Source organism: Solenopsis invicta, chromosome 8 (assembly GCF_016802725.1).
Source record: "Solenopsis invicta isolate M01_SB chromosome 8, UNIL_Sinv_3.0, whole genome shotgun sequence".
Lineage (NCBI taxonomy): Eukaryota > Metazoa > Arthropoda > Insecta > Hymenoptera > Formicidae > Solenopsis > Solenopsis invicta.
The window spans coordinates 24,242,845-24,263,120 of NC_052671.1; the positions used below are offsets into that span (position 1 = coordinate 24,242,845).

General features: G+C 41.7%; 1 long non-coding RNA gene across 1 annotated transcript; it reads right to left on the reverse strand.

Moving 5' to 3' along the window:
• Positions 1–512: 512 nt before the first annotated feature.
• Positions 513–2,459, reverse strand: LOC113006184. The gene is made up of 3 exons (XR_005575451.1): positions 1,919–2,459; positions 1,663–1,843; positions 513–1,253 (listed from the first exon to the last, which is right to left on the reverse strand). It is a non-coding gene; the product is annotated as an uncharacterized LOC113006184 (long non-coding RNA).
• Between the last annotated feature and the right edge of the window lie 17,817 nt (positions 2,460–20,276).

Consider the following 20,276-nt stretch of genomic DNA (forward strand, 5'->3'; position numbering starts at 1 on the left):
TAAACAATAGCTCAAAGAACGCAGGAAAAAACGTACTTTTGTTAGGTATAACAAAATTAAATGACTAAAGTAAAAATACGGACTTATTGCCTTATTTTCTGAACGTCAAAATCGCAAGAAAAATCATGATTTTACTTTTTCTTATTTTTTCAATTAACTACGTTTTTAAATGATATAACGTATGGTTATATATTTAAAAAATGCCTTCAGCCTACAAATATCGTCGTGATATAATTTCTATTCATCGGGAAGGTGCCAAACCACGAAGCGTATAATTACCCAGTGCGTACAATAACCCTACTTTCCCCTATTAAAGATATTAGACGAGTTTTATAATACATCGATTGATCAATCACATTATGCGCAAATAGAGCTTTTATAGATGTTGCATTTGCGCCTAATATGATTGATCAACCGATGAATTAAAAAACTCGCTCATTATGGATGTATGAACATTCTTTTGCAAAGTTTTTAAGTCAATAGGTCAATAAATACAATAAAACAAAGACAAATGAATAATAAAAGGCACTTTTATTTTCCTTATATGTATATATAACGATTTAGTAACGATTAACATGTAAATACGGTAACAATATTAAATTCTTAAAATTCTTACAGATATAACTTATTTCTAAACACTATTTAGAAATTTTGTAAAAAAAAATATTAAAAAAACATCATAGGAACATTTACTGCTAAGCGCATAGAATACTAACATTGATAATATTAGCACCTTTCAAAACTGTACTTACAATATATAGTAAAAGAAACCAAATTATTCTAAAGTTTCTTGTCACAAAACAAAAATCACAAATGTGACAAGAACAATAAAAAAAAAACAGTCTTTGTTAGTTGCCTAACATTAACAATAATATTACTATTAAAAGATCATAAGAATATTGACTGCTAAACGCATAGAATACTAACATTGATAATATTAGCACCTTTCAAAACTGTACTTATAATATATAATAAAAGAAACCAAATTATTCTAAAGTTTCTTGTCACAAAACAAAAATCACAAATGTGACAAGAACAATAAAAAAAAAACAGTCTTTGTTAGTTGCCTAACATAAACAATAATATTACTATTATGGCTCCCATCTTCCTATCGTCAGCACGTAAATCGTCCCTCATCGCTCAAATTATAATTAAATAGTACTTTTTTAACGAGCAACATCTTTGGAATACGTATAACAGGCTTAAATGCTACACCCGCAGGATCATACTCCGCGTAAAGCTCCTCTGGTGATCTAAAATTATAAATATAAAAATATACGATATTTGGATAATATAAAAAGATTTGATACAACTATCTAATAATTGTATATATTATAAATAATTTGTTAGTGAAAATATTTTAGTACATTTTAATGTATAGTTTTTTTTAATTAAAGTGAATTTATAATAAATTATTTATATTATTTATTTAGCAATAATGTTTATTAAGAGGAGGTAATGTATATTATACTACTATCTTATATAAAAAATTAATTAAATAAATTATGGAATAATCTATAATTTAAATTTTAAAAATAATTGAGAATATTAAATGGTAATAATAATAATAATAATAATAAAGTTAGTAATATTTTAAATTTTCTAAGAAAAATATAATAATTTATAGGTTAATCATAATTGTTGAACAAAATTCGTACTTACAATTTTGCAATTTCAGTTGCCGAACTACCTTCGCCGCTCAAAGGTGTAGTATACGCTATATTTTTATACAATGCTAGTGTATTTATTCTTTTTACAAAAGCTGTCATTCGCGTCTGGGTGAATGAGAATATCATCTCAAGTTACATCTTGGTAAAAATTTATATTAGTACAGTGCGCAAATCTGGAAATTATAAATGAGACATAGTAAAATGTAAATAAAAATAAGATACGAGTGAAAATATATAAAATGCGTTACTTGGCTAATCTTTCCAGATACACAGACAACATTTCAGATTTCTGAAGTATATAGTAAATAACTATGCCCATATTTCTGTAAGAATTTTGTCTGTTTATTTTCTTCAGTTTTTGTCTCGAGCATCTCTTTCTTCACTTTCTTTACATGTCTGATGTTTTTTCTCTCGCGTCGTTTATTCTACTTTTTTTTCGCTGATGAGAATTTTCGACAAAACACGTAGTTCTTTTTCGCTGATAAATAAGAATCTGTAGCAACGTCTGCAGCACGGTCTCGGTTTCTGAATGTGTCCTCCCACAGTATACTTTCAATATTATATTACATCAGTAAAAATCACAGAACATATATAAAGATAAAAATTTTTGCAACGGAACGGACAGTCATGTTCGACGTTCGACACAACATCCAACCCATAATCATAAAATTGCTCGTGTTTAATCGGCCCCTATTGCTCAATTTCGGCATGCGCGCGCAACTTTTATCCCCAAACTCGGGTGGCAATGGTCATGTGATCGTCAGCCATGATGTTTCCATATTTATGAACCTAGGCTGTGTTCCGATATTAACTGCCAGTACTGAAAATGTATAGTATATGTGACGTGAACTATAAATTTTCAGTACTGCCAGTAAAAACGGAACACAGCCCTAGTGTCATCCCGGTGGTTTTTCCTATGACATTTTTTTCATTAATTTATCATTAATTCCAAATATTAACAGTTTACATTGCTAACAATATAAAACCACTTTTCAGTCTAATACTTTACGAGTTTCACATTTTTATTTAACTCGGTTTCATTATTATGTCTGATGCAAATGTTATGTAGAACACAAGCAGCAGCAATAACTATTTTCATTTCATTCATTAGGGACATATTTAAAACATATTTACATACTTACTTTACGTTTATGATTAACGTAACGACCAATAAGCTCTAGTCGTTTCGTTGGGAGGGTCCAGATGCGCACAAGCCCAATTGGACACCACCAATTATAGCGGCCGATGCCTAAAGTATTTCCGTTGGTTGGGTTAGATTAGATTACGTGATTGGTGGTGTCCGATCGGGTCTGTGCGCATCTGGAACCCTCCCGTTTCATTAATCATGAACTGTGAGTATGTAAAAAGATAGTGACTTCTCAGTTTGGAAAATTTCCCCATGGACAGAATCAAAGTCCTTGGGTGTACAGTCGTGTTCATTATAGTTTCGACACTATTTTTTAGATGCGTTTCTGAACGCGCAACTATAACGAGAACTGAGAACATGATTGGTTCTTATTTGTGGATCCAATCAATTACGTTCGCCGCTCGATGAGCAAGGCTACATTCCAAAAACCATCGAAGAAAAAGTGTCGCAACTATAATGAATACGACTGTACAGTCATTTTTAGAATGTAGCCTTGCTCATCAAGCGGCGAACGTAATTGATTGGATCCACAAGTAAGAACCAATCATGTTCTCAGCTCTTGTTATAGTTGCGCGTTCAGAAACACATCTAAGAAAAAGTGTCGCAACTATAATGAACACAACTGTACAGTCGTGAGCTAAAAAGTTGCAACACATTTTCTTCGATGGTTTTTGGAATATAGAATTGCTCAGATCGGCGAACGTAATTGGTTGGTTCTACAAGTAAGAACTAGAGTCCTGTATAAAGAGAGAAGCGACATCGAACCCCCACCTTCAGTATCCAATTGAGTCCTCCACCGCCATTTTGGGACCGCTCTAACGTCATCAAACACCATTCGTATCATTCTGCAAACAGCTGTGATCACAATATGGCTGCTCGCTTAGTCAATCAAGAGCCTTGGACATTAATGTCGCTTCTCTCTTTATATACGACTCTAGTAAGAACCAATTATGTTCGCCGTTCGATGAGCAAGTCTACATTCCAAAAACCATTAAAGAAAATGTGTTACAACCTTTTAGCTCACGACAGTTGTATGCATACCCAAGGACTTTGATTCTGTCCAACGGGAAATTTTCCAAACTGAGAAGTCGCTATCTTTCTACATACTTACAGTTCATGATTAACGTAACGACCAATAAGCTCCAGTCGTTTCATTAATCATGAACTGCGAGTATGTAGAAAGTGGTGACTTCTCAGTTTGGAAAATTTCCCCATGGACAGAATCAAAGTCATTGGGTGTACGTGTATCAAGTACTCGGTGTAAACTAGGCTTATAATGCAGGTAACTGTACAGTCGCCTAACAAAAATATTCCGAAAGACGTTCAATGTTTGCTACAATTAAGTGAAGGCTTCAGCCTTTCCCTTCGGAATGTAGAGCGCACAATCGTAGAATTTATGGTGCAGTCCCATGGAGTCGACTTACAGCGTATCAGCGTATAGCGTAAAGGAACTAGGCTAATCACACACTTTACGCTCGTTTTCGTTACGCCAGCACAAACATCGATTGTCCCATGGAGCGTATTTACGCGGCGTAAAGATTAATAAACCAATCAAATGTTAATTTACAATACTCATTTTTGAAATGGATATTAAAGGGATCTTGTAATTGGCTTATTGATCATTACGCCGACGTAAATACGCTCCATGGGACAGTCGATTAAATTTTCAGCTTGTTTTGACACATACATTCACATACACTACTCAAAAAAAAAAATAGGGAACACTTTCCAGACACCAAAAATTAGGCTATTTTCAAATGACTGTAACTCGGTGAAAAATCATCGTAGATAAAAAATAAAAAAAGCATTTTGAAGCTTGAAGATCGAGCTTTAACGTTCTATCAGCAGATTTTCAAAATTCTTTTAACTTCCTTGTCTTATGCAGTAAAAAAGCACACCTTGTTTCGTTCGTGAAAATTTCGTATTTTTGACACTTTGCAGATCGACCAACAAATTTTTTTCAAATAATTCAAGTAAAATTTCATAAACTACAACATTTTACCTACAAAATGCTTTTTTAAAAATTTCTCTACGATTTATTTTAACCGAGTTACGCAACTTTGAAGCTAAACCTGCATTTTTTACAAATGATATCCATACTCCGTAAAAAATCATCGTAGACAAAAAATCAAAAAACCATTTTAAAGCTCGAAGTTTCAGCTTTAACATGCTATTAACGGTTTTCAAAAATTTTTTCAATTTCTTAGTACAATGCTGCAAAAAAGATACACAGTTTTTTCCTTAAAATAACGTATTTTTAACAGCCTGTAGCTCAATAAAAAAATTTTTCTCGACAAATCCAATGCAAGTGCCTCAAAGTATGACATTTTCTCTACAAAATCCTTTTTTTAAAATTTTTTCTACGATTTTTTTTGACCGAGTTACAAGACTTCGAAGATATACATTTTTTACAGTACATTTTTCCGAAAAATGACGTCTACCGCCGACATTAGCATTACCCAATGTGCATCACGTGGAGGTTGCCGGTCGGATTTTTGCACATCGTGTGTGTATGTGTATGTGTGTGTGTGTGTGTGTGTGTGTGTGTGTGTGCGCGCGCGCGCGCGTTTGTGCGTTTGTGCGTGTGTGCGTTTGTGCGCGTGTGCGTGTGCGCGTGCGTGCGTGCGTGCGTGCGTGCGTGCGTGCGTGTGTATGTGTGTGTGTATATGTGTCACAGCAGAGATAAGGAGCCCACAGTTTGTCACTTCTGCAGTATTTAACGACTCCAAACCTTTTTTACTGTGTATGTGTGTGTGTGTGTGTGTGTGTGTGTGTGTGTCACAGCAGAGATAAGGAGCCTACAGTTCGTCACTTCTGCAGTATTTGACGACTCCAAACCCTCTTTACTGTGTATGTGTGTGTGTGTGTGTGTGTGTGTGTGTGTGTGTGTGTGTGTGTGTATCACAGCAGAGATAAGAACCCCGCAGTTTGTCACTTCTGCAGTATTTAATGACTCCAAACTCTCTCTGCTGTGTGTGTATGCGCTCGCGCGCATGAGAGTTCAATAGTGTGTATTTCCTCCTCTTTGATCAATTACTGCTTGCAAGCGTTCTCGCATATTTATACATCTTGCAATACAATCTTGCGGAATATTGTGCCAAATTTCCGTTAAAATTTCTCCCAATTTTTCTAAATTTCGTAGCTGTTCCTTGTGACGCCTTAATCGTCGTTCCATTTCATCCCAAATGTGCTCGATTGGATTTAAGTCCGGGCTATTGGTGGGATGATTTAACAGTCTAATTGCGTGTCGTTGAAAAAAACGTCGCGTTATATTCGCCGTATGAGGTCGAGCGTTGTCCTGCATGAAAATAAAGTTCCGACAGGTTCGATTTAATAGCAAAACGTGTGGTCGTAGAATATCGTTGATATAACGAACATACACGAAATACACGCCATTGAACACTCATGCGCGCGCGCGCATACACACACAGCAGAGAGGGTTTGGAGTCATTAAATACTGCAAAAGTGACAAACTGCGGGCTCCTTATCTCTGCTGTGACACATACACACACACACACACACACACACACACACACACACACACACACACACACACGATGTGCAAAAATCCGACCGGCAACCTCCACGTGTTGCACATTGGGTAATGCTAATGTCGGCGGTAGACGTCATTTTTTGGAAAAATGTACTGTAAAAAATGTATATCTTTGAAGTCTTGTAACTCGGTCAAAAAAAATCGTAGAAAAAATTTAAAAAAAAGCATTTTGTAGAGAAAATGTCATACTTTATGGCACTTGTATTGGATTTGTCGAGAAAAATTTTTTTATTGAGCTACAGGCTGTTAAAAATACGTTATTTTAAGGAAAAAACAGTGTATCTTTTTTGCAGCATAGTACTAAGAAATTGAGAAAATTTTTGAAAACCATTAATAGCATGTTAAAGCTGAAACTTCGAGCTTTAAAATGGTTTTTTGATTTTTTGTCTACGATAATTTTTCATGGAGTACGGATATCATTTGTAAAAAATGCAGGTTTAGCTTCAAAGTTGCGTAACTCGGTCAAAAAAAATCGTAGAGAAATTTTTAAAAAAGAATTTTGTAGGTAAAATGTTGTAGTTTATGAAATTTTACTTGAATTATTTGAAAAAAATTTGTTGGTCGATCTGCAAAGTGTCAAAGATACGAAATTTTAAAGAACAAAACAAGGTGTGCTTTTTTACTGCATAAGACAAGGAAGTTAAAAGAATTTTGAAAATCTGCTGGTAGAACGTTAAAGCACGATTTTCAAGCTTCAAAATGCTTTTTTTATTTTTTATCTACGCTGATTTTTCACCGAGTTACAGTCATTTGAAAATAGCCTAATTTTTGGTGTCTGGAAAGTGTTCCCTATTTTTTTTTGAGTAGTGTATATAAAGACGAAACAAATGTCCATAATTTTGTTAATAAAATGTCTGAATTTGCATTAATCAATTTAATAAAACTTTTAAAAGTATACAAATGTTCAGATAGTAATTTAAGCAAAGAAGACATTCGTCGAAAATTAATTTATGTATTCATAATATACGAATTAATGAAAGTCAAAGAAAAGAAAAGAGTGTTTAAAATTAAACACAATGTTCGAAGATTTTAGGTTAGACCAATTTTTAATATTAAAAGACAATTAGCACAAAGAGTTAGCCACAATCTACAGGAAATGATGTACGGAGGTAAAGAAAAATTTTTTTAATTTTGACGAACACCAGAAACATTCAAAAAATTATTGTATATTGTTTTACCACATATACAGAAACGATTTGTTATTTGTGAGCCAATTTCTGCTCGCACTCGTCTTCAAATTTGTTTGTGATATTTATCTTCAAATAGTAGTATGACTATCAGAGATAGTATGGTTTCCATATCATACGCATTTCGTGTAGGACACAAAATTATAGTTTCCACTTAAATTTTAATAAAAAAAAATTAGTGAACGAGACCAGATAAAAATTCCAAATGCGACTCTTCGCATCAATGGCATCAACGTCTCCGCACGAAGTCTATGTGTATGTGTTGCGTAAATGCTGGAACGCTGCAAAAATCAGCGTGGCTTTCTTGCTAGTGACGAAAACGAGCGTAAAGTCTGTGATTGGCCTAGTTCCTTTACGCCATACGTCAATACGCCGTACGCCGACTCCATGGGACTGCACCATTATAAAACATATTGAAAATAACATTTACAGAATGAAAATTTAAAACGTATGTAGTTTTAGAAATAAAGTGTTCCTTTTGTTAGCGAGAGTGAGGAACAATATCAAGAACAGGAAACTTGACTCGTTTATTTTATCTGCTTTGACTTCTACAAAACGTTTCATTAATGACAATCTGGATCTTCTCTTCCGAGAGAACACATATGTCTAAAAGACGTCTTAAAAAAGACGTCTTTTAGACATGTCTAAAAAACGCCATAAAGATGTCTTTTAGACATATTTAAAGGATGTCTTTTTTTAAGATGTTTACAAGACATCTCATTTTCTGACGTCTTTTAGATCTGTCCAAAAGACGTCGTAAAGACGTCTTTTAGACATGTCTGAAAGACGTCTTTTTTAAGACGTCTAACAAATGTCTAATTTCCTGACGTCTTTTACACCTGTCCAAAAGACGTCGTAAAGATGTCTATAAGTTAGGTAGACGTTTAATAGACGTCATTTTATTAGACGTCTATTAAAATTTTTTTCAAGACATTTTTAAATTTCTTTAATCACCAGATGATAGGTAATAATATTGTCAATTTTTTTGAAAATTTAATATATTTTATATTTTCCATATATATTTTATAAATTTTTTATTTCTTAATTTCTTTTTCTGCATTTTTTTGTTTGATTCTTTTGTGCGTTATATAAAAGTATGTGTTTCCGTTTTAACCACGTATATACATTTCGTTTTAAATCTTTGCGAACGTTTCATATAGAATAGTTTGGCGATATTCTATTTGAAATGTTTCAGTATACTGCAAATTAAATATTTTAGAGACATTCTACTTTAAATATTATATTTGCAATATTCTCTTAATATTCTGAAGACGTTTCGTTTCAAATTTTTCCGAATGTTTCATGCACCAACGCTAGGCGGCTACGCCACGGGCGATCTTCTCGTGAGTCAAATACGGCCACAGGCGTTATATCTAGGCATCACCGCAACCGACTCACCAGCTCACACTTCAATGAGAATCTTAATTAGGAACTGCTCGTTGTAACTTCGAAACAAATACTCGCTCTCATTTTTTTTTCAAATGTAATGTGTGTGTGGAACGGTGTTCCACATAAAATTTTACATTTTTACAATATGCCGTCAATATGCTGTTAAACGCGGACAGCAAACCGATAGCAACAGTTGCCGTCATGTTGCTATCATACGTCTTTCAAACGTAAGAAGGGCGTTTTTTAGACGTCAGAAAGACGTCTCTTCAGACGTCAGAAGGACGTCTTACAGACGTCAGAAAGACGTCTTACAGACATCAAAAATGGGAAAAATAAGACGTCTTAGTGACGTCAGAAAACGGGACATAAGACATCTAATACACGTCTTTTTGGTCTTCTGTAAGATGTCTTTCAGACGTCTGAAAAATTACAAGACGTCTTTTAGACGTCAGAATGTTCTCCGGGTTCACACGCGCTAACAAGGGTAACACCGTTGTGGCTCTTAATAAAATTGACTATATACAAATAGAGCAAATTTTATCGAATAAAGATACGTACACACCGCTAAAACGTAATCCGTCTAATATTTTAATCTCTAAATTAAAAACTTTGTTAAAGAGATGGAAGCAGCAGGATATCATTACAGATGCATCATATTACAAATTAAATTGTTCTAATCCAACGTTACCATGCGCATACGATCTACCGAAAATTCACAAACCGGGAAATCCTTTACGTATCATTATTTCTTCCATCGGCAGTCCGCTTCACAATTTGGCTGCATATCTCCACGAGATTATTCAAGCTTCTTTACCTTCACCCAACAGCGGCGTTAGGAATAGTTTTCAATTAGTCAACAGTATTTCTAATCTGGTGATTCCAAAAGACTTTAGCATGGTTTCCTTGGACGTAGTCTCACTTTTTACAAAAGTGCCTTTGGAACTCGTTATCAATAGCCTAGAACACCGATGGGCACTTATTTAGAGGGGTACCTCACTTACAAAATCCGAGTTTATCAACAGCATCAGACTGGTCTTAGATTCTACTTTCTTTACTTTCAATGGCAAATTTTATAGATAAACGTTTGGTGTGCCCATGGGTTCCCCCTTATCACCTATTGTAGCTGACCTGGTCCTACAAGACCTCGAGTCACATTGTCTCGGTTCCCTCACCATCGCTCCAGATTTTTACTTCCGATATGTGGATGACGTGGTACTCTCCATTCATATGTCAAGGATAGATGCACTATTGAATACGTTCAATGTGTATCATCTTAGACTTAAATTCACAGTCGAGGTGGGAGGAGAACAAATAAATTTTTTAGATGTTACTTTGATCAACCCGAGGGTTGAGCTACCTACCGGGCGCGTCTCCGGGTGGCGGATAGAAGAACGGCCGGAGGGACCCGAGTCCCCCAGGGATAAAATCCTGCGTGGGATTAGGGTACCTCCGGTTAGTGGCGGTTATAACTGGTCTCCCAGGTGTAAAACCCTGCGTGGGGTCAGGAAGGCCGCTACCGCGGACCCCAGCTCCCTAAGTCAAGCTGTAAGCTATCGTGGCGATGGCTGCGTGGCACTGAGGGAGCAGTGTCTTGAACGATGCTTCTAGGGTACCAAGCGATACCCCAGAGTAATAGCCTTACCCACGCAAGCGGGGCTCTGTGTGGGCGGACCTTTTGTTCCCTTGCTACTCGTGGGACTTTAATGGAATTAAATACACTTAAAGATGCAATGAAGGAGATGGAGGGCTCGCAGTGCGGGATCTCCAGTGCGGAGGCGGCGGAGGGGTTGCGGACGGGGCTTATTTGAGCTCTGGAGGCGCCACCGCCGTCGGCTCCGGCACACAGGCGGAGGCGGTGGGTGCAGATGAGGCTCGTCCGGGCTCTAGAGGCGCCACCGCCACCGTCTTAGAGAAAAGCTTCGCGCCAGCGGCGGGCCTTCTTGGCAAGAGGAACCGCTCCGGTGCGAAGAAAAGAAGGGCCAAACGGGAACGAGAAAGGTCTCAGTGCGGGATCTCCTCGGGCACCGTGACCTCCCCGGTAGCAACGTCGAGGGAGAGGGAGGGGCACGCCGGTGGCAAACACCGCAAGGGCTCCACGGACACTCCCCCTTCGGCGAAAGGATCCGCTAAGAAGCATAGGGCTCAACACACTGAGACTTATGTCGAGGCGGCGGACCCTTTAACAAGGGTTATCATCCCCGAGGGTTATCCCGAGGAGGAAATCACTGCTGAGCGGCTGGCTCTTTTGAAGCTTGCCATCAGCAGGACAATTAGTGGAATCCGGGAAGGACCCATTCCATGCTTGCGTCGTACCTTCCTTAGGGGAGAGGCCGCGGTAGTCTTAGGCAGGGATGAGGTGTCCCTAATCTGGCTCGCTGAACAGATGAGGAACATCTCTCCTTGGGAAAACGCCAAGCTCAAGGTGGTGGGCCCGGAGGCTTCAAAGGCAACACAGGGCCGTAGTCTGGGTCCCGGGGACTTCCGATGGACCGGCCGCAGAGGCAGAATCCTGGGCTCAGCACCGGGAGCTGGAAGATTATGGCTGAGAACGTAGGGGCTACCAGGGATGGTAGGGACCTGGTTCTCAAGATTCCAGAATCCAGCGTCTTTAAGCTGAAAGCGTTGGACTTCAAGCCCTACCTCGAGCTCGACCAAGTCACCTTCAAGGTGAGCGGGGCCCAAGGTAGAGATAAGGAGGACGAGAAGAGGCCCCCTATGGACAAATCGTAAAGTTCGATTGTCCCGAGGTGACCTTTACTCAGATTAACTTGCACCACAGCAAAGGGGCCTCGGCGATTCTGTCGAGAAAACAGGCTGTGGTGCACACAGCCATTTCACTGATACAAGAGCCTTGGCTCGTCCGGGGCCGTATCAGTGGCGTGGCAGTATGCGGGAGGTTATTTAAGTCTCCAACAGCCGAAAAGCCCAGAGCCTGCGGAGCGGTGAAGGGCATTGACGCTCGACTAATCCCACATTTATGTTCCAGAGATGTGGTAGCGGTCGAGCTTGATGTCGCCGATTCCTTGGGAAGCAGGAGGAGGGTGGTGGTGTGCTCCGCGTATTTCCCTCACGACGAGGGGGCCCCGCCGCCGCCGGAACTAGTGATCAGAATGGTAGAGTACTGCCAGAGTGAGCGGCTTCCCCTGATAGTGGGGTGCGATGCTAACTCGCACCACACGGTTTGGGGTAGCACGGACACCAACGATAGAGGTAGGAGGCTGTTGGAATTTCTAGCGTCGACGGACCTGGAGATTCTCAACAGAGGTAACGAGCCCACCTTTTGCACGGCAGTGAGGAGAGAGGTTCTCGATCTTACTGTCTGTTCTAGGTATATCGAGGGACGTGGTCGGATGGAGGGTCTCGCGCGAACTTTCACTATCAGACCATAGGCAAATCACCTTCAAGCTGGCTTGAGTCAGAGGAGAGGTCAGAGTCAGAGGAGGCACGGGACCGAGGAGAAACTGGAGCTCTGCGTGGATCATCTGCAGAGGCCTCTGGTGGAAAGCTACGAAAAGAACTGCCCGGAGAGGGCGGTTAAAAACTCCAGGGGCAACTCCTGGTGAAGTCCCAAGCTGCAGGAGCTCAGAAGTGCGGCTCGGAGGGCCTGGAATAGGGCCAGGAACACGGACCGCCAGTCGGACTGGAACTTCACAGAAGGGCCTAGAAAGACTGCAGAGACTCTGTGGTAAGGGCTAAGAAAAGAAGCTGGAAAGAGTTCTGCGAGTCGGTAGAGGGCGTGCCCGAGACCGCAAGACTATGCAGGATTCTAGCTAGAAACCCAGACGCCGTCCTGGACTCCATTAGTCTCCCTGATGGGACAATGGTGAGAGGTGTCTGGTGCACTTGCTGGAGGCCAACTTTCCGGGCTTTCGCAGGGAGCACGGTGAACTGTTCGCCCATGATGCGGCGCGCTCGCGCAGGACTCGTAAAGCGGACTAGGGATTAGTGGCCAGCATTGTCAAGCCCGGAAAAGTGAAATGGGCGATAATCACCTTCAAATCCTTTAAGTCGGCGGGACCAGATCAAGTCTTTCTGGCTCTTCTACAAGAAGGGCTGGAGCTGGTCGTGGGACCTCTAACAAGGACTTTGAGGGCATGTTTGGCTCTGGGCCATACGCCTAGCGTATGGAAACTAGCGAGAGTGGTATTCATCCCAAAAGCGGGAAGAGCGAGCTATTCTTCTGCTAAAAACTTCAGACCGATAAGTTTGACTTCGTTCCTCCTAAAGACTCTGGAGAAATTGGTCGACGCGTATGTAAGGGACGTTGTTCTTTCGCGGCGCCCCTTGCACCACGCGCAGCATGCATACCGCATGGGTTACTCCACGGAGACGGCTCTTCATGCTACCGTGTCGTTCATTGAGGGGCAGTTGGAGAGAGGTGGCTATGCGGTGGGCACCTTCCTAGATATAGAGGGTGCTTTCAACAACACCTCGCATAAGGTGTGTGAAGAAGCGTTGCACAGGGGTGTGCCGGAGAAACTCGTGGAGTGGATCCGAGGCATGCTAGGGCTACGTGTCGTAGCTTCGCTGGGAACAACAAAGGTCAGTGGATGGGTGGAGAGGGGGTGTCCCCAGGATGGGGTGCTCTCTCCACTGTTATGATGCCTGGTGGTGGATGGGCTGCTCGGGAGGCTGAGTGAAAGGGGCTTCTTTGTGCAGGGCTACGCTGATGACGTGGTTCTGCTGGCGCGAGGACCTTTTCTTGAGCCTCTCTTGGAGCTCATGCAGAATGCACTGGGACGGTAGAGCGGTGGTGCAGAGGGACCGGTTTGTCAGTAAATCCGCTGAAAACAGGGCTCGTTGTTTTCACTCGCAAATATAAAGTGGACACTATAATAAGGCCCATCGTTGAAGGTACTAGCCCCAGCTGAATCAGTAAAAGATCTGGGAGTGATCCTAGATAAGAAGCTGTCCTGGAGGGAACATCTTGAAAGCCGCTGTAAGAGTCTGTGCTCTTACTTCTGGATGTGCAGGAGAATCATGGGCCAGACGTGGGGGTTGAAGCCCAGGATGGTCTGTTGGATCTATACTGCAATACTTCGACCCAGGCTCACTTATGCAGCAGTTGTGTAGTGGCCTAGGGCGCGGAAGAAAGCGGCGGTGGTAGCGTTCGAGCACGTCAGGGCTCTGATTTTAAGAGGGGCTCTGGGTGCGAACCACGCCGGTAGCAGCCATGGGCATTCTGCTCGGGATTGAACCACTTCACCAGGTGGTGGTGGGGGCGGCGGTGGTCGCTGCACACCGACTAACCTGTGAATTGAAGTGGAAGGAGGGAACTGCGCACACTAGGTTCCCTAGTGGCGTGTTGACTGATTCCATCTTTGGAATGAGGCAAGATAGGATGACAGCAGTTCGAGCCCTGGACAGGCGCTTTAAAGTGCAGGTCACAGGGCCCGTGGACTGGGAAGAACCCAGCACACTGGTTCAGGCCTGGGACGGGGACGTCTGGTTTACATATGGCTCCAAGACGGGTACGAACTCCGGCGCGGGCATCGTTTGCCGGCAAAGGGGAGTAGCGGAGAGCCTGCCCCTGGACGGGTACGCCACGGTCTTCCAGACGGAGATCGTGGCAATCCTAAGATGTGCCCAACTGGCCCTGGACGGAAAGGAGACAGGTGGGCGCGTAAGAATATGCTCGGACAGCCAAACTGCTATCAAGGCACTTGAGGCTCCGATCTGCACTTTGCGGCTGGTCTGGGACTGCAGGAATGCACTGGAGAAGCTGGCGAAGGATAAAGAAGTTATCGTGACCTGGGTCCCCGGTCACTCGGGGATCGAGGGCAATGAGGAGGCCGATCGGCTCGCCAGGGCCGCATCAAGAATGGAGGTGTTTGCGCCGGGACCGGCACTAGGGATCCCTTTCTGTCTAGGCAGAAGGAGGATCCGAACCAGGTTGCGGAGCGAGCACCTCAAGTTTTGGAAAAACGAGCTAGGGACCAAATGTCGACAGGCTAGTAGTGCAAACACTCACTGGCCATGGGGCCCTTACCACATGCACAGGCTGGTCTGATCTGATACGACTGAGTGTAGGGCTTGTGGGGAGAATGAGGAGACAAGTCTCCACATTCTTTGTGAGTGTCCGGCCTATGCAGGGCTGAGACTAAAACTGCTAGGCTCGGCATTTCTCGAGCCAGGGCAGATCAGCAGGCCATCCTTGGGGGACCTGAGTCTCTTTTGGAGAAAATCGGGGTTCCTGTAAGTGGCGAACAACTGGAGGGAGACACAATGGACAATAATCTGCGTGCCGTAGGCGGATCTTTGACTTGAGGACCGCCCCCTTAGTTCCATTATTATTATTACTATTACCTTGATCAAAAAACATAATTCCTTAATCCATGATTGGTATCAAAAACCGACGTTTTCCAGATACCTAAACTTCCATTCATGTCACCCTTTGTGCTAAAAAATAGGCACAATTTTTAACTTGATCGACAGGATTCTCACCCTCTCGTACACTGCTTTTCATCAAAAAAATTTTGATAAGATCATTAACATACTTCTGATGAGTGGATATCCTCTCGATATCATTTTTAACAATATTAAAAAGAGATTACCATTTCTTTACCATTCCGTATGTTAATCTTTAATAAATTTAAAAATCTCTTCAAACACGATCCTAACGTCCACAGGCGGGCCTACACGAGCCTCAACAAACTTAATAAATTTATCAGGGTACAAAAGGACCAGGCTTTGTCCGGCTCCCAGTCTGGTGTCGTTTATAAAATTAACTGTATAGACTGCGATGCCTCATACGTTGGACAGACAGGCAGGCTTTGAAACACTAAAATCTTGGAACATAAGAACCACATCACTAGAAATACGTCTCAGCCCTCGGTCATTACGGACCACAGAATCAATTCGTCACATGATTTTGATTGGAATAATGTTTACATCCTTGACAGGGAAAAGATACTGAACAAGAGATTGGCATCTGAAATGATTTTCATACAAAAACAAAAGCAGCCACTAAACTTACAAACGGATACTAATCCTTGTACAGTGATCCCTTGTACAGTGATCTGTTTGCTGACTCCTAATGTTTCCATCTCTTAATATTTTCTCGACGATTACACATGTGTTAGTCACGCTCTACCGTTCAGTTTCTGAGATTACTTGCGCTGTTCAGATGCTGTCAGTCGTTGATTGTTTTTATTTATCATCTGTATCCGTGTAAGTCTCTTATTTATTCTATTATATTTTGTTCGCTAATTTCTTTATTTTTACTATTATTAATCAACTTGCGTTTTTTCCCTGACTAATATGACGGTCAAAAATTTAAAAATTTATGTAACTGCTTGGACACCGCTCTGTTCAGACGCAGCCAATCGTTGCCCGTACACTTAGATACGATCGTTTCCGTTATGACGGTCAAAATTTATGTAACGACTCGAACCATACATGTTCCCCTCAACTTGGCATTGATCCTGAACAAGCTTTCCACGTTAATTATCGCAATTTACTCGTGTCTTTACTGAAGATGATCCTAATGTCGGATCAAAACGTCTATTATTGTAATTAATTGTCAAATACATATTTACACACCAACACCCAGTGTCGGCTCTATAGGCAACCTTGTATTTATATTAATTAATGAAACTTATAAATTTCTTTAAACAATTATTTATTAAAATAATCTGTATATAGAAAATAATTTTAATTCAATTAATTTATAGATATGTTAACGTTATCGGACAAGCCAGTTTACTTTGTAATTGAGGTAAAACAATACTCTGAGAGAGGACCCAAATGAACGTCTGATTTTGATTTTTCTTAAATTTCGTACAGTAATTTGTAACGTCAAAATATGCAGAAGTCTGTCATTTCTCCGAGTATTGTTTTACCTCAATTATAAAGTAAACTGGCTTGCCTGATAATGTTAATATATCTATAAATTAATCGAATTAAAATTATTTTCTAATACAGATTATTTTAATAAGTAATTGTTTAAAAGTTTACAAGTTTACAAGTTTTATTAATTAATTAAAATTATGTCTTTATGTAAAATAATAGTCCCACGAATTGAAGCTATAATATATTACCGTAATGACATAATTTTAATTTATTACTGTACAGAAAAAAATTAATGTCACCTAAACAATTCATTGTTTCATAAGCAACAATATAAAATATTTTTGGAAGAATTTATGATCTTAAACAGACATAATTTGTTTAGATGAAGAAAATTTTTCTCTTCGTGTAAGTGCTGTATTGCCGTGATAACATAATTTTAATTTATTATTAAAAATCGTAATTCTATTTACGTTATTTTTCAAACAAATCTTCGTATCCAAATAAATTTCATTATGCAATTAAAAATTACAACAGCGCGCGACCAACCGCGGTATTCCATATACTGCTCATATAGGCGCAAGGGACACCATTTTTGGCAGTTTCTCGTGCACCTCGATTCGTGTCTTCTCTCTTGATCCAGCGTCAAGCGAGAAAAATGCGGTATTGAAACGCCTCCCACTACTTTCTGGCGGCACCCCGACCTCCGCCGCGCTGCCACGAAACACGTACGTGCGTGCCTCGCGTAGTTCGCGTGTGTGCGGCAGCCGAGCGTCAAGGCGGAAGGACACCATTTCTGCAGGTGCGTGTACATACATACAGTCACAAGTAAAATAATTTTTCGACATCTAAAATAATCATTTAACAATTATATAGTGAAGTGTCACTTTTTGCGACACGACGACGAGAAAATATAGTCTCAATTAGAATAATTTTTCAAGATTCAAAATAATTACACGACAGTTATACAGTTAAGTGTAATCTATTGTAATATTTTCACTGTTAAAAATACCACCAAGGATTTGTCAAACCGTTGGCGATTTGGATGCTTTCCGTTTTTGATGATTTGTAACGACCGTACTTCGCGCACGGACGGAGGGCGGCACGGAAACGGGCGCGAAAGGTCGCCTGAAGACGTAGATGCTGGTGTTTGCAACAGTAAACGTCTTTATTTGACGTAGAGTGAGGTATATACAAGTATTTGATTGTGAACTCACCTTAGTCGCGTAATTACAGAATAAATGGATGTGGTTACACTATAATCGAAGATTGCGAGACAACGCTGCTAGCGTGATAACGCTATCACGGGAATTAAATCCGGGTGGCCTTGTTATTGTGGCCATGAAATATAACTCGAGACGTGGTGCGGTAAGGCAGGGGCGTGGCGCGTACACGGATCTGTGCAGTTGTACTTGGGTTCGCGCCCGTGGCGAGGCGGTTAATACCGCTACAGCAAACGCCGGAAGACACTATCCCACGCCAAGTGCGCTTGGTGGAGACACGGAGCACCGTACCCCCCCCCCTTTTTTTGGTAACGGAGAGGAAATGCGTTACCGCATACCCCAGGCCCCGGGGAAGGTCTGGCGGTTATGTGGGGCTCTCCCTCGCCGACGACGTGTCGACAAGGGCCTACCCACTAAAACCCCTCCGAGTGTCCTGCCCTGGTCCTTACGGGGGAGCTCCGGAAACGCGTACAGCATACTTCCGGAGCCCTCCCGGACCCGGTCGGCCTATAGCCGACTTGGCTCGCCAGGGGCGCCTTAACGGTAGGCGCCCCTGGCAGGGCTTTTAGACCTTGCCAGCCTCAGGTCGGGGGAAGGGGACACCGTCCCTCCCCCGCCTCTTCCCCTGGTGTTTGGGAGTAAAGCTCGGGGTATCCGGCCCCCGACGTAATCCCGAGCCTCTTCGCGCCGCAAATATGCGGTGCGGAACACCTTACTACCCTTGAGAATGGGGAACACTAGTGTTCCCCATCCCTCCACGGCGAGGCAGTGGGGGGAGTGACTTTGCGCTATGTCGCAGGGTCGCTCCCCCCGGACCGTCAGGTGGGGTCTGCCTCGATCGTACCCCCTTACGCGAGGCAGCGTCGGACTTGGGAGGCTGAGAGGATCGCTCTGCCTCAAGTGCCTTGATGGGGTCCAAGTTTCACTTGAGTCCGTTGCGACGAGTCGGGAAACGGAATCGGAGTCGGTGCTGGAGTCGGTTGACAGCCAAGTGGCTTGGCAGAGACCGAGGCGCTCGATCTCGTGACAACCCAGGGAGCTTCTGCTCGGCGGACCGGCCGAAAGCGGACAAGGCAACTTGCGTCCGGCGGACGTCGCCTTATATACCTAAGAATCGAGGTAAGGGAATGTGCGACGTGTTACGGCGGAGCAATCCGGCGGCAGCATCCCCGCCACTCGATCTCGGGTCTCTCGTTTCGGGCCACGTGCGTAGAGCGTGGCTGCGGACGGCGACGGAACGAGAGCGCGTGCGCGCGGAGATGCGAAGCGCGCGGAAGCGTTCGCTCGCTCGCTCGGTCTTGGCTTGTTTAATTAGGCGCTATGCGCCGATAGTTGCCGTCCGGCGGTTGTTCGGTCGGACGGCTCAAACGGTTAGACGGTCCGGGGAGGGAGTCGGAAGGCAGTTCGTTACAGACTGATGATTACTTCTATTTCTATTGCCTGTACCATTTTTTGTTACGTTGAAGATGACTCCAAAGAGAGTCGAAACGTTCGTTTTGTAATTTTGAATTAAATAAATAATTTAATATCTATACTGATTGCGCTCTTTGACTCGCGCTGATTCTCATTAGTCTATTGTACACTCATTAATTGTACTTAAATTTCGAGAGTCCGGAACTAATCAATTGTTTATGATACAGACTAATAACTTCTTGTAGAAAGCCTATAAGAATTATAGAATACGCCTATTTAGAGTCTTAAATTTTTTACAGATTTTGTAAATCTTCTTCAAAAAGTATACTATAAAAAAATGAGAATATTTCAGAATACGCACGCACGCACGCACATATATAAAGTATTTTAGAAAAGATGTAAACTTTTTTAGCACTTCTGAAGTGTTTCAATTTACATAAAAAATCGGAGAAATTTTTTAAAAAATTGTAAAATATTATATAAAAATTTTTACAAATATAAAATTTATATAGAAATTCTAAAGTTATATAAAAGAATTCTAAGAAAAACGACCAAAGTACTTTTTCTATTTTATTCACAGAGGTACAATTTTTCAGAAGATATTTATTTTCTATTTATGTTTTGTTGTACGGCTAACATACGAGGCAAGCCTAAGTTCGCGGACACCAGGAAATTCGAGGTCCGGCAGAGGAGGTTTAGAATGATAGAGTCCACTTGGCTTCAAATAATAGATGCATTTGCACTCACAGTCAATCACAACGTAGGTACACTTAATGTAGCTGCGGATACGACGCGACACCCGGTTGCTCGCACGACTTCACAGATTATTCTCCATCGTTTAGTCGTTTGGGTGCTCCTTATGTACAAGAGTGATTACGCTAAGCCGTTGCTTGGCGCAATCGTTCG